This window comes from Crinia signifera, chromosome 2 (assembly GCF_055691185.1).
Source record: "Crinia signifera chromosome 2, ASM5569118v1, whole genome shotgun sequence".
NCBI lineage: Eukaryota > Metazoa > Chordata > Amphibia > Anura > Myobatrachidae > Crinia > Crinia signifera.
This window is the reverse complement of record NC_139218.1, coordinates 13,293,980-13,309,582: the sequence shown is the minus strand read 5'-3', so window position 1 is coordinate 13,309,582 and position 15,603 is coordinate 13,293,980.

Below are 15,603 nucleotides of genomic sequence, written 5' to 3'. Positions count from 1 at the left end.
TATTATTATTGTTCTTCCTAATGTTCTAGGTATCGTGCAAATACAGCTCTATAAGAAGTGATTGGAATCCTCCCATCCATGAGTCACGTCACATTTTCCTTCATTTTTGGCATGGAGATTTGTGTGAAATGTTTGCCTGCCATGTAACCAAGGACGTGATATTTTATTGCCGGGTTCCAGGGACTTGTAAAATATAAACACTGCCCCACTTCTAGACTGGCTGTCATTGTCATCCTGCCATGTGACAGAGTAGTAGTAGTAGTTTGTTTATTTATAAGGCGCCACAAAGTGTCCGCAGCGCCGTACATAGCAAACAAAAAACAAATGACAAGGTAACGTACAGGGTGTGTTGATAAAATACAGCATACATAGGGGTATAGCTGGTAGAACTAAAATCAGCATCAGTTCTGAAGTAGGTGTCAAAATAGTCGAGGAGACTGAAGATGAAGTAGAGGAAGGGAAGAACAGGACAGGAGCACAGGTGAGGTAATGAGGTAGGGTGAGTACATGAGGAAGGAGGACCCTACTCATAAGAGTTAACAGACTAAAAGGAGGTGGGTGGATGAACGAAAAACGATAGGATAAGTGGGAACGGAGGGGAACGGAGGCAGGATAGGAGGAGCAAAAGAGGCAACTGGGCCTACGTCCGGAGGTCCAGTGCAAGTCCCTCTCCTATGTATCATACTGACATTGAGAAATCACCAACTCGTCTATGTCTTACTCTCCCTCTGAGACTTTTCTAACCATACATATGCCACTGTACATCTGCCTTGGGGAACCTAAGGAATAAAGACTATATAAATCTCAGATCGATAAATAATTTACTAATTATTTCCACGGAAGGCTCCTAGGAGTGTGTGTGGGGGGGGGGGATTGGTAGGGGGGTGCTTCTCGCTACGAATGAAGGAATTCTCAGTGATGTCACTCACTGGTTCTTCCTTCAGCTTATTGGGAGTGGATTTCGGGGGAGCTTATGTTAAAACTTTAGGTACTTGTGTAGTTTCACGGCGCCCACGCTTCGCTCGCCCACGCTGCGGGCTCGGTGGCACGCTACGCTCGCCACGCTATTTAAAATCAACTCTATGCCAACATGGATAGTGGAGGTATGAACTATCCATGTTGGCATGGAGTTAAGTTACGTTTTTGGACATATTTTGTGGCGAGCGTACATCCGGAAGTAGCACGGCGCCATGCTGGCGCCGTGGAACTACACAAGTACCAAACTTTAACATAGGCTTTGATGGCGTGAACCGGCCATAGACGCCCATGATAAATTCACAACAGGCGCGTCTTTGGAGCAGCGCACAGCCTATCAGGTGCGGAGCTCCCCCGGTACCCGCTCCTGACAGGCTGAGGGAAGTCCCAGATACTAATGTCACTAACAAATTCCTAATTCTCGGGGAGGAGCTGCAAGTGTACTGTAAACACACTTGCGGACCAAAGAGGATGAGTTCAATGCTGGGAGATGAGTGAGTATAATTTTTTTTTTTGTTAACAGGAACCCATTTCGAATTCTACTGGACAAGTGTCAAGATAGAGTGCCACTTAGTTTTTTTATTTATTTATTTATTTTTTCTTATTTTTACACAGAGAAGCACAAATCTGGCTGATCCATGTGATGCTTCATGCTCATCCTTATTTGTCTGCCAGAAAACTTGTCAGCCAAATACGAATAAGTTTGACATTGGAAAATATGAATCCTGAGCTAAGTAGTTGAGCTGAGCTGAGTTCATAGGCCTTTTTTTTTCAGGCCAATCCTGGTCATACCCGTTCGTACACGGGATTGCCCATGATCAGCAATCTTAGAAAATGTTCTCCTTGGTCTGTAGTACCAGTCTGGTACCGGTCCAATGGCTGTCCAGAGGGAGTAGGTCTCAAATGTTCAAAAAGGAAAACATTCCAAGAAACATATGTCAACCTTTTCACGTGTCAACCATTGCCATGTCGAACATTAAATAATGTCGACTTTTTGGTGTCATCTACCATATGCATGTCTACCATATGGTGTTGACCTAGATGGATTTGGATCAAAGGAAAAACAGAGTCTGTCGACCATCAATAGGGTTGACACCAGCAAAAGGTCAGAATGGAAAAGATTGACACCTAAAAAGGTCGACGTGTTACTTCGGGTTAGGTACCTCGCTCTGTTATTACTGCGCCCAGTAAAAAAGATGTTGACCTTTTCATGCGTCAACAATTTTGCTGTGAACATATTGCTTGTGTCGACCTTTTGCCAATACCGACATTGTGCATGTTGGCCTTTGGTTTCAATTTATACATTATTGACCTATCATCCGGATCCTGCCAGACGTAAGGGTATGACACTATAAATATATTAGATTTTTGCGGCTTTCCTGGAGTCGGTATAGTAGCGGAGCCACATGGGGCCAGGGTACAGCGGTTACGGGGAAGTGACGAATAATCAGAGGTTGATGACAAATCTATGTACGAACCATAAATTCAACTGCCAAAAAAAAATGATGCTATAAAAATGCAAATTGCTCCAGCCAATGGTATAATTTCTTTCCAAATTGGATTGAGCCTATAAAACTAATTGTCATAATTATTTTTTTATTTGATATGACTTTCAGTGTATGTACTAATAACTGGAAAAACAAATCAGGGATCACAGCAGCGGTAATTCCGGTTATTAGACCGATTCAGAGCTGACATTTTTACATCCCTCCCCGGTTTGTCAATGCAGCTACATAGAACATTACAGTTTAGCGCTGGCCTGCGTCCGAGGTGGACGCAAAGTGTTTGCACTGGCCGTGTGCGCATTGTTCCACAATAATTGTTGCACTGTGCGTATGCTACAATGGTGTTGCGATGGGGATCACAATGCCAATCTGTACACAGATTAATAGACAGACAGTGACCATTTTTCAAGTGTGTTTCAGTCGGCGACTGCGTAATACCGCTGCGACTAATATTTCCGACAACACCAGAGCTCACAATCGTCTCATAGCCGCAGAAATTAGATTTTTTTTTTGTACTTTTTGCCCAAATAATACAGAGGAATTAAAATTTTTTTTTTACTAAATTCCTTAAAACCATTATGTGCCCAGAGCGAACACCGGCACTGGTTACTTACCATCGAATGATTTATCCTCCTGTCCTTGCGACTCTCAGCCACCACAAAACCAAGGAGCGGCTCCGATTTTTGGACATCCACCTCGACACATTCCCCCCCCCCCCCCCCCCCCGCCTGTCAATCAGACTGCGAGCGCCTTGCAAGCACAGAAGTTTGCCGAAGACAGCCAGGCCACTAATGCCTCACCATCGGACAGGGGCCCGATTCGGATCTGGGCGAGCAGGTGTGAATCGGCCCCCATTTTGTTTTTGTGTTACCGAGTGAAAATAGCAGACTGTGCAGGATCTGTTGCAGTACACAATGACTAATGCTGTCCTATAGTACCCCGGGCATGTGTCTGATCTGTGGTCGTATAACAGCCACTGTGATAATGCTGTCCTGTAGTACCTCGGGCATGTGTCTGATCTGTGGTCGTATAACAGCCACTGTGATAATGCTGTCCTGTAGTACCCCGGGCATGTGTCTGATCTGTGGTCGTATAACAGCCACTGCGATAATGCTGTCCTGTAGTACCCCGGGCATGTGTCTGATCTGTGGTCGTATAACAGCCACTGTGATAATGCTGTCCTGCAGTACAACGGGCATGTGTCTGATCTGTGGTCGTATAACAGCCCATGTGATAATGCTGTCCTGTAGTACCTCGGGCATGTGTCTGATCTGTGGTCATATACAGTAACAGCCACTGTGATAATGCTGTCCTGCAGTACACCCGGTATGTGTCTGATCTGTGGTCGTATAACAGCCCATGTGATAATGCTGTCCTGTAGTACCTCGGGCATGTGTCTGATCTGTGGTCGTATAACAGCCACTGTGATAATGCTGTCCTGCAGTACAACGGGCATGTGTCTGATCTGTGGTCGTATAACAGCCCATGTGATAATGCTGTCCTGTAGTACCCCGGGCATGTGTGTGATCTGTGGTCGTATAACAGCCCATGTGATAATGCTGTCCTGTAGTTCCTCGGGCATGTGTCTGATCTGTGGTCGTATAACAGCCACTGTGATAATGCTATACTGCAGTACACCGGGCATGTGTCTGATCTGTGGTCGTATAACAGCCACTGTGATAATGCTGTCCTGCAGTACACCGGGCATGTGTCTGATCTGTGGTCGTATAACAGCCACTGTGATAATGCTGTCCTGCAGTACAACGGGCATGTGTCTGATCTGTGGTCGTATAACAGCCACTGTGATAATGCTGTCCTGTAGTACCCTAGGCATGTGTCTGATCTGTGGTCGTATAACAGCCCATGCGATAATGCTGTCCTGCAGTACACCAGGCATGTGTCTGATCTGTGGTCGTATAACAGCCCATGTGATAATGCTGTCCTGTAGTACCCCGGGCATGTGTCTGATCTGTGGTCGTATAACAGCCCATGCGATAATGCTGTCCTGTAGTACACCGGGCATGTGTCTGATCTGTGGTCGTATAACAGCCACTGCGATAATGCTGTCCTGTAGTACCCCGGGCATGTGTCTGATCTGTGGTCGTATAACAGCCCATGTGATAATGCTGTCCTGTAGTACCCCGGGCATGTGTCTGATCTGTGGTCGTATAACAGCCCATGTGATAATGCTGTCCTGCAGTACACCGGGCATGTGTCTGATCTGTGGTCGTATAACAGCCCATGTGATAATGCTGTCCTGCAGTACACCGGGTATGTGTCTGATCTGTGGTCGTATAACAGCCCATGTGATAATGCTGTCCTGTAGTACCCCGGGCATGTGTCTGATCTGTGCTCGTAGAACAGCCACTGTGATAATGCTGCCCTGTAGTACCCCGGGCATGTGTCTGATCTGTGGTCGTATAACAGCCCATGTGATAATGCTGTCTGTAGTACACCGGGCATGTGTCTGATCTGTGGTCGTATAACCGCCACTGTGATAATGCTGTCCTGCAGTACACCGGGTATGTGTCTGATCTGTGGTCGTATAACAGCCCATGTGATAATGCTGTCCTGTAGTACCCCGGGCATGTGTCTGATCTGTGCTCGTAGAACAGCCACTGTGATAATGCTGTCCTGCAGTACACCGGGCATGTGTCTGATCTGTGGTTGTATAACAGCCCATGTGATAATGCTGTCCTGTAGTACCCTAGGCATGTGTCTGATCTGTGGTCGTATAACAGCCCATGTGATAATGCTGTCCTGTTGTACCCTGGGCATGTGTCTGATCTGTGCTCGTAGAACAGCCACTGTGATAATGCTGTCCTGCAGTACACCGGGCATGTGTCTGATCTGTGGTCGTATAACAGCCACTGCGATAATGATGCCCTGTAGTACGTCGGGCATGTGTCTGATCTGTGGTCGTATAACAGCCCATGTGATAATGCTGTCCTGTAGTACACCGGGCATGCGTCTGATCTGTGGTCGTATAACAGCCACTGTGATAATGCTGTCCTGCAGTACACCGGGTATGTGTCTGATCTGTGGTCGTATAACAGCCACTGCGATAATCAGGGGCGGATCCAGGATAAAATGACAGGGGGGGTACCATGATAAAAGAGGGTTTAGGTGGGGGAGGGGCGGTGTTAGTGGTGCCAGTGTACATGCTAAGAGAGCGGCAGAGAGAGGGTGGGAATGGGATTAAAAATAGGCCCTGGTATTTAAAGTACGCAGGCCCACCATGGCGACAAAAGTGAAGTATGTAGTTGTGCGGGCGCCGAAGGAAAATGGGGTGTGGCCACTTAACAGGGGGCGTGTCCTTGAGTGTAGTGTACAACACCATATACAACTTCTACAGATTATGCAACAAAATACTAGACCCCATTATACTTGCCCCTTACACATGATGCCAAATGGAATGAGCCAAAATTCACATAATGCCACACGGATTGAGCCAAAATTCAAATAATGCCACATGGATTGTGTCAAAATTCACATCAAGCCACACGTATTGAGCCAAAATTCACATAATGCCACATGGATTGAGCCAAAATTCAAATAGTGCCACATGGATTGTGTCAAAATTCACATAATGCCACACGGATTGAGCCAAAATTCACATAATGCCACACGGATTGAGCCAGAATTCACATAATGCCACACAGATTAAGCCAAAATTCACAATACACTTCATAAACAGGGACATCGTCCACCAAAGGCGCGCATTTGGGGCTGGGCTCGTTGGAAAGCCCTGGTCCTCAGCTACAAAATAAAATGACAGAGGGGGCACGTGCCCGGGTGCCCCCCCCCCCCCCCCTGAATCCGCCACTGGCGATAATGATGCCCTGTAGTACACGGCATGTGTCTGATCTGTGGTCGTATAACAGCCCATGTGATAATGCTGTCCTGCAGTACACCGGGCATGCGTCTGATCTGTGGTCTTATAACAGCCGCTGTGATAATGCTGCACCTGCCCAGCGGTACCTTGTTACTGGCACTTATATAGCGCTTGGAGTTACGCCTGGTATTTCCACCTACATACATAAATTACAGGCATTTACCCATAATGTTTCTCTATTATCATTAACTGGTAGTTTTATGTTACTCAGCGCTTATTTGTCCTGGTATATCCGTCATAAATCCACAGGAGCTGATTAAATCCAGAAATAGGGAACAGTTAGAGATAACGAGGCAGCGGTTTGATGAAGCCGGATGATGTTCTGTTTTTAATCTGTTTTACATAATAGTAACATAGTAACAGTGTGCTGAAGGTACAATGGGCCTTATTCTGCCCGAATTTTACAGCTTTGCAAGTCATTCAAACCCCCCCCCCCCCCCCCCCATGTAGGCATCATCCCGCTCTCCTGTCATCATCCGGATCCTGCCAGACGTAAGGGTATCCTGAAGGAATAGATTGGAATCCATGTCAGTAAAATATATATATATTATTAATAATAAAATACTAGTTATTAATTATTATGTATAGTTTTATTATCTGATATCCTCTATCACAATATAATTGGGTTCGTGTTACCTACGTTTGTGATGGTTTTTATAGAATTTGCTTAAAAACTAATTTTGAATCCGCCCATGGTTGATCCCAATGGCGAAACTTGTGGGTTGTGGACCCAGGTGCAAAAATATCATTTAGGCCCCTCCTCCTCCACCCCCATTGCTCCATCCCCATTGTTCTGCCTCTGGTTGAACCCCCCAATATTGTCTTGGGGGGGGGGGGGGGGTGCTTTCCTATAAACAAGCTTAGCACATAAACATTGATGGGTTACGTCAACATTTTTTCCCCACCCAAGAAAATAACACATGCTTTTGTCCAACTCTACTTTAAAGTTTAATCTGTTCCATGTTCTCCGTAATTACTGGCAGGCACAGAAGTATATCGAATATTCACACATTGATTGAACAAGGTACTAAAATTATTTGGGATAAAGACGTCGCAGCTGCCTGATGTGGGGCGGTGTAATATTTCAGGAATTTCTGGGGCTAGTATGGAATTTGGCTCCCTGTAATGTTTGGCATGTGATATGAAAATACTATATAATAATTGTCCTATAAACCGAGGGTGTTTCCCTTGTAAATAGGAAGAATTGATAAATTGCAGCTGCATCAGAGTTTTATTACTAAAATCTAATCTACAGTATGCTCCTGTATATGCACATGTTACTAGGAGAGAGACTGTAGTGTTACAGTGCGGGGCTATGTAGAGGGGGCAGCCATTTTTTTGTGGACCAAATAAATGCAGACTAGGTACCACCCAAGAATAGAATATATGGTACTTGTGTAGTACCAGGGCGCCCACTGAGGGTCCCACTTGAGTCAATAAGTTTTCCCAGTTTTTTTGTTGTGAAATTAGGTGCCTCGGCTTATATTGGGGTCGACTTATACTCGAGTATGTATATAAATATATAAAATGAGGTTGATAGGGAATATAGAGTGCATACAGGGGGTACTTGTCTACCTTCAAAAACTAGTTTTGGTGAGATTACAGTTGGTAGTATAATTTTGCATGCATGGCGCACCGTTGAGGGGGCGTGTCATGCTCCACCCAAAGGGCGTGTCTAGCTCCATATATGGACATTTATGTGCCGGAATCCTTGTTATGGTATATTTTTATAAAACATTAAGAACAACTAAAATTCTGTCAAAATGATGGCTTAGGGAGTTATTCTGGTTAAGTCCTTCTTAAATGGACAAAACCATGTGCACTGCAGGGGGGCAGATGTAACATGTGCACAGAGAAGTAGATTTGGGTGAGTTATTTTGTTTCTGTGCAGGGTAAATACTGGCTGCTTTATTTTTACACTGCAAAATTGATCTCACTTTAAAGTAAAACCCCACCCAAATCTAACTCTCTCTGCACAAGTAACATCTGCCCCACCTGCAGTGCAGTATGGTTTTGTCCATCTAAGAAGGAATTTGCCAGAAGGAGTGAACCAGAATAACCCCGATTTGCTCCTACCTCCAATATCTGTGTTCAAAGCTCCCTCTCTCCATATTAGGCAAGTTTGAAATAGGGATGGCCATTGACCATCTATGATTCCTAATCATCAATGGTTTATGGCCGATGTACATTAGTTTTGCCGTCGATGTGGGGAGAACCAGATGGCATAGCATAAAGTAACTGAATCTGGATTTTATCTGGTTGTATAAAGTCAATCACATCTAATGTACATTTCCCTCTGCTACCAAGCCCCATTCCAGTATTGTATGATTCATTCTCCAGCCAGATAACCCTTTTATATTTAGGTTCTCCCTAAGTATCTCCCATTATCATACACTATAAACTTGTTTTATAGGGGAAATTACCATTGAAGTGTTGCATCATTTAATGCGCACCATCACGTGCAGTCATGCCACTCATTGTAATGGGAGGAAAGAGAAACAGACACACAATAAATAAACAATATAAGAATGTACAACTGCCTATTGGAAAGAAAGATGATGAATACGGACAGATTATTGCATCTGCACAGACTCGGTCCCCTGCAAATTTGCCGCAGGGACCAATGTTTTGGGTCTGTGCGAACATTTTTGGCAACTATCAGAGTCGCGAGTGGGGTTCATCCGCTCACTAAGCAAGGAAAGAACGCTGCTTAGCGTGCGGGTCTGAATCAGGCCTATATAGTATTGGTGTACACTGTATAACACCGGATACATTCCTAAATATACCTTGAAATATTTAAAGAGCCGGCAGTGTGGTTTAATCAGATGTTACCAAACAGAGCGGGTTTGTTCTCTAAATTAGCCTGTGAGTAACAAAACGGTAACGTCGCAGTAATTCACCGTGATTATATGAGAGATATTGACCTCTGATCTTCACCGGAAATCTGTACACAGCCAATCACAATTGCAGCAGGGGACAGCTGAACGTTATCCACAACCTCTGTAGATTAATATACAGCCATATATATACCACACGGTGTACCTGATGAAGCCCATGTTGGGCCTGATTCAGTTATGAACGCTGTTGTGCGAATTTGCGAACCATTCGATTATTGAATGACTGGGCATGCGTACAGATTGTAGCACACATGTGCGAACCCAAACAGCGACCAAAATAGCGTACTGATCATAAACGCAATGCAGCCGGAGTTTGACTGGCGGGCAGCCGCCGTTTGGGGGTGGTGACGTTTTCTGGGAGGGTCTGTGATGTCAGCACCGGACTCGATCAGCCAGACTCAGTCGCACAGTTGTGGAAGAGTCAGAGTTACTCACATCTGTACAGACCGGGGATATCGTACCATGGTGAGTGCAGAGAATAACATTAGAAATTCACTCACAGACCTGGACGGGGCAGGTTTTCTGTCTGTCTGGTCAGCGGTTATCTACTCGCAGACCTGGACGGGGCAGGTTTTCTGTCTGTCTGGTCAGCGGCTATCTACTCGCAGACCTGGGCCCTTATTCTGGTTGGTGCGGCCAGAGCCGCACACGGTGCTCTGGCCGCACAAACCAATCCCCGCCCACGAGACGGATCGCCACGGCCGTCCGTACACGGACGGCTGGCGATCCGCATAAAAATGGTGGAGGCGTACGCCTCCACCATGGTGGGAGCTGCCCCCTGCATTCGATGGTCGTCGACCATCGAAGGCAGGTCCGCACGCCCCAGCAGCTCCCGCAAGCTGAGACCACACGGACAATCGTCCGTGTGCTAGCTTGTATGGGGGCTGAGAGCTGACATCCGGCGACGTCAGCTTTCCGCCCCCATGAGTTGCGTCATACCCTCATTACCATGCGTACGCCCCGCGTTTGCATGGGAACGCCCATGAAACGCGGGGCGTATACATAGGGAAATGAGGGCATGAAGCCCCTCACTCCCCTATACGCCCCCTTTGCGGCGTAGTAACGTTATGTGCGGCGAATTCGCCTGCACATGCGCAGATTGACCTCTGCGCATGTGCAGACGGAAAACATCGGCGGTACGGCCGCACGCGGGCCGTACCGCTCGAATCAGAATAAGGGCCCTGGACGGGGCAGGTTTTCTGTCTGTCTGGTTGGTAGCTATCTACTGGCAGACCTGGATGGAGCAGGTTTTCTGACTGTCTGGTTGGCGGCTATATACTCGCAGACCTGAATGGGGCAGGTTTTCTGTTTGTCTGGTTGGCGGCTATCTACTGGCAGACCTGAACGGGGCTGGTTTTCTGTCTGGTTGGCGGCTATCTACTGGCAGACCTGGACGGGGCAGGTTTTCTGTCTGGTTGGCGGCTATCTACTGGCAGACCTGGACGGGGCAGGTTTTCTGTCTGGTTGGCGGCTATCTACTGGCAGACCTGGACGGGGCAGGTTTTCTGTCTGTCTGGGCGGCGGCTATCTACTCGCAGACCTGGACGGGGCAGGTTTTCTGTCTGTCTGGTCAGCAGCTATCTTCCCGCAGAACTGGATGGAGCAGGTTTTCTGTCTGTCTGGTTGGTGGCTATCTACTCGCAGACCTGGACAGGGCAGGTTTTCTGTCTGTCTGGTCGATGGCTATATACTGGCAGACCTGGACGGGGCAGGTTTTCTGTCTGTCTGTCTGTCTGGTCGGCGGCTATCTACTCGCAGACCTGGATGGGGCAGGTTTTCTGTCTGTCTGGTCGGCGGCTATATAATCGCAGACCTGGACGGGGCAGGTTTTCTGTTTGTCTGGTTGGCGGCTATATACTCGCAGACCTGGACGGGGCAGGTTTTCTGTTTGTCTGGTTGGCGGCTATCTAGTCCCAGACCTGGACGGGGCAGGTTTTCTGTTTGTCTGGGCGGCGGCTATCTACTCGCAGACCTGGACGGGGCAGGTTTTCTGTCTGGTTGGCGGCTATCTACTGGCAGACCTGGACGGGGCAGGTTTTCTGTCTGGTTGGCGGCTATCTACTGGCAGACCTGGACGGGGCAGGTTTTCTGTCTGTCTGGGCGGCGGCTATCTACTCGCAGACCTGGACGGGGCAGGTTTTCTGTCTGTCTGGTCAGCAGCTATCTTCCCGCAGAACTGGATGGAGCAGGTTTTCTGTCTGGTCTGGTCGGTGGCTATCTACTCGCAGACCTGGACAGGGCAGGTTTTCTGTCTGTCTGGTCGATGGCTATATACTGGCAGACCTGGACGGGGCAGGTTTTCTGTCTGTCTGTCTGTCTGGTCGGCGGCTATCTACTCGCAGACCTGGATGGGGCAGGTTTTCTGTCTGTCTGGTCGGCGGCTATATACTCGCAGACCTGGACGGGGCAGGTTTTCTGTTTGTCTGGTTGGCGGCTATCTAGTCCCAGACCTGGACGGGGCAGGTTTTCTGTCTGTCTGGGCGGCGGCTATCTACTCGCAGACCTGGACGGGGCAGGTTTTCTGTCTGTCTGGGCGGCGGCTATCTACTCGCAGACCTGGACGGGGCAGGTTTTCTGTCTGTCTGGTTGGCGGCTATATACTGGCAGACCTGGACGGGGCAGGTTTTCTGTTTGTCTGGTTGGTGGCTATCTAGTCTCAGACCTGGACGGGGCAGGTTTTCTGTCTGTCTGGTTGGCGGCTATATACTCGCAGTTGCAGATGAGAGATCTGCAGATACTGTAGATGTTGGATATCTCTGTTATCAGGTAGGTGGTTTGGCCATACACAAGTTTGTGGAGATTAAGCATTTACTGTACTCTGAGATTTACATACAGGAATGTTATTTGTAGTGACATCAGCGCGGTAGAACCCGGGAATGTATCGGGGCGCTTAATGCATCCTCTGGCAGCGTAACAATAACAATTAAACAGTGAGATGTAAATGACTTGCGGTGATTGAGTCAGTGGCGTTCTGTATAATCATTTGCACTGACTCACCGCTGTTACATGGGATTTCCAGGGATTATGCCAGTGTAAATATACAACAGCCACGCAGTATACAGTAGGATGTTAGTGTACTATCCTGGTGTCAGCCCACTTATCTAATCGCTCTGTGTGCCCTCGCTGGGTCTCTGCTGCAGGTGGCACTGTGACCTCCCCTCATCCAGACACTACACCCCTAGGTCCTCAGGTCACTGTCCTATCCTGGTGTCATCCTACTTATCTAATCGCTCTGTGTCCCCTCGCTGGGTCTCTGCTGCAGGTGACACTGTGAGCTCCCCTCCTACAGACACTACAGGGGTTATTCTGGTTCGTACGTTATTAACGTACGCCGGCGGATCTGGTTTTTTTTTATCTGCGCATGCGTACCTTCCGCAATGCGCAGGCGCGGCGACCTCACACCGCTCACGGACGGGTCTTTCCGTGCGAAAAAACCTGTCCGCAAGAGTACGGTCATTGTGGGCGGCATAGGGGCGTGTTGAGCGGAGCGGCCGAAATAATGAGGGAAACTGGGCGTAAACATGGGCGTACACAGGGGTGTGCACAAAAAATGTACGCTGCTACTACCGCTCGATTGGCGAAAGCACCGTGCATTTCGGACACAAAACAGGTGGCCGACACCTCCAGACCACCCCTACAGATACCACATGAGAGCGGACGCCTGGGTTTGCTAATTAAAGCTGATTACTACTCAAACACATACACCTGAATGTAATAAGCAATGCTGCAGTCTATTAAGTCCAAACCATTATTTCACTACCTGCAAGCCTACACACAGCCCTCAAATACATGTAAAGGTTGGTTTAATTTTAGGTAAGATTAATTTTAAGACCTGCTTATATATGCCAAGGTAGTTATTTTGTAACCATTTACACATAATCAGTAAGTGTTTTCATATATTTTAAACAGCAGCACACTCAATCTACACAAGTCGACATGTGTCAACGTTTTCACCGTAACACCAACATAAGTTGATTTAAAAGTAACAGCAATGTGGGGACACATAGATAGTGATTAAAATGCAACATTAGAACATAATAAATATACATGTAATGAGGGGTAAAATGTATTTTTATTGGGCTGTTCATTAAGGTAGACAATTGAGGTAATAGAAAACAATAATTGATGAACAATTAGAATAATTCATTTAATTGGCTTAATCATAGTTGAAAGGCTAGATTAGCAGGGCCATATATGTGAAGGGTATGCCACCGTGCAGGGACGTACGCTCACTCTTACGAGCGGTGACATACGCTGAGTTTTCCATTGAAAACAATAGGGACCCGTCCGTGCAAGGTGGCGAACGCTCAGATAGCCGCAAGATGTCGGTGTGAAAACGGATGAGACCCGTCCGTATACGGTGGCGTATGCTCTGTTGTATGCCAGTTGTCGGTGTCTAAGAGGAGATCCGTCCATGTACGGTGGCATACGCTCAAGTGTACGCCACTCCCCTTTGTCGGTGTTTGTGACCGTCCGTATGCAGATGTTTTGTGGGCGGACTTTCGCTCAACGTCCGCGTACGGGAAACGTACGGTGATACGGAACGTACATACGTTTGGCCGGCCAAACCAGAATAAGGTCCTACATCCCTAGGTCCTCCATCACTGTCCTATCCTGGTGTCATCCTACTTATCTAATCGCTCTCAGTGTCCCCTCTCTGGGTCTCTGCTGCATGTAACACTGTGACCTCCCCTCATACTGACACTACACCCCTAGGTCTTCCGGTCACTGTCCTATCCTGGTGTCATCCTACTTATCTAATCGCTCTGTGTCCCCTCTCTGGGTCTCTGCTGCAGGTGACACTGTGACCTCCCCTCATCCAGACATGGGTTGGGATCGTTTGGTCTACAACAACTAGGTCGACAAGCATTGGGTCGACGTGGGTCAAGGTCGACATGGGTTAAGGTCAACATGACATTAGGTCGACATGGGCAACGTCGACAGTTAAAAGGTCGACATGGTTTTTTCCACAGTTTTTTTACCTGAATGTCGACACAGTTGACATGGACACAGTTGGAAGTCAACCGCAGCCCCTCGCTTCGCATGTGATGCTTTGGGCACAGTGCCTCGCTGTGCTCTGCACACTGTTTTTACTTTCCCACCACGCCCTAGTGGATGGTAGGGCATGAAATACCGCCTGTCAGCACATGTCGGCTCAAAAAACAGTGAAAAACCCCATGTCGACCTTTTGACTGTCGACCTTGCCCATGTTGACCTAATGCTGGTGTCGACCTAATCAGTTGTATAGGATGACCACACAATATTCTTATACACACAGTAGTCCTTTGGATAATATTGGTAAGTGGGACTGGTGACAGTTTGAGAGATGTCCACCTTCAGTAGATCTTTAAAGTTTAAAGGGGATTATATTGTTCAGATTGGTGAAGCTGGGCGCTAAGAGATTCGTCAGAAATTAGCAGTAATATAGTGGTCCAGTGAGGAAGGTGCGCACAGTTCAACTCCTACTGCAGCATTCTTAGCGCCCTGGCCCCCCACAATATTAGGTGCTGACCACAACCCCATACCTCCCAACTTCGGCAGTAAATTTTCGGGGGGCGTGGCCTAATTTGGGCGTGGCCTATACTTGTGGCTCCCCCGCGAGGCCACGCCCCTATTTTGCCGCTATGGGGGCATGACCCAGAGGCTCTGTGAGCCTCTAGCCATGCCCCCAGCCCCCTGGCTGCGGGAATAGACGCTGTGCGCATGCGCACAGCGTTTATTCCCCGCTGCTTAGCAGCTGACAGGGGGGACTCCCAACAGCCCCCCCACACCGCAGGACACTGCCGCCCGCGGATGGGACAGCGGGACAGGCCCTGACAATCGGGACTGTCCCGATAAAATCGGGACTGTTGGGAGGTATGCAACCCCCTATTATTGCGCATAATAGGCCCTTGACCATTTTCAGCTCCAGGCCCATTTAGACCTTAATCTGGCACTTGTTACGAACATGCCCGGGTCTGTTTAAAAAAAACCCCATTAATTTACTAAGCTCCCGTCTTTTTAGGATTCATGTTTTTGAAACCAGAACCAGTGTGTTGAAATAGCCGACATATTATTTGCAAATTGCCCAGCCAGGAAAGCTTTGGACAACCAATAGGTGCTATGTAATTATACAGTCTGGTATTGTGTATGTATGGCGAGACTACGATGCAGGAGAGCACGGCTTACTGCTGCCACCCAGTGGTGGATATTCATATAGCAATAGAATTCTTCCAAGTACATTTTTCAAAGCAACATGGGGCCTGGTTTAGACTGTTTGCTAGGCAACATATATTGGCTCCTTCCCTAGTAAGCAGGTAAACACCACCCTGCCGAACACAGAAGTGGGCCC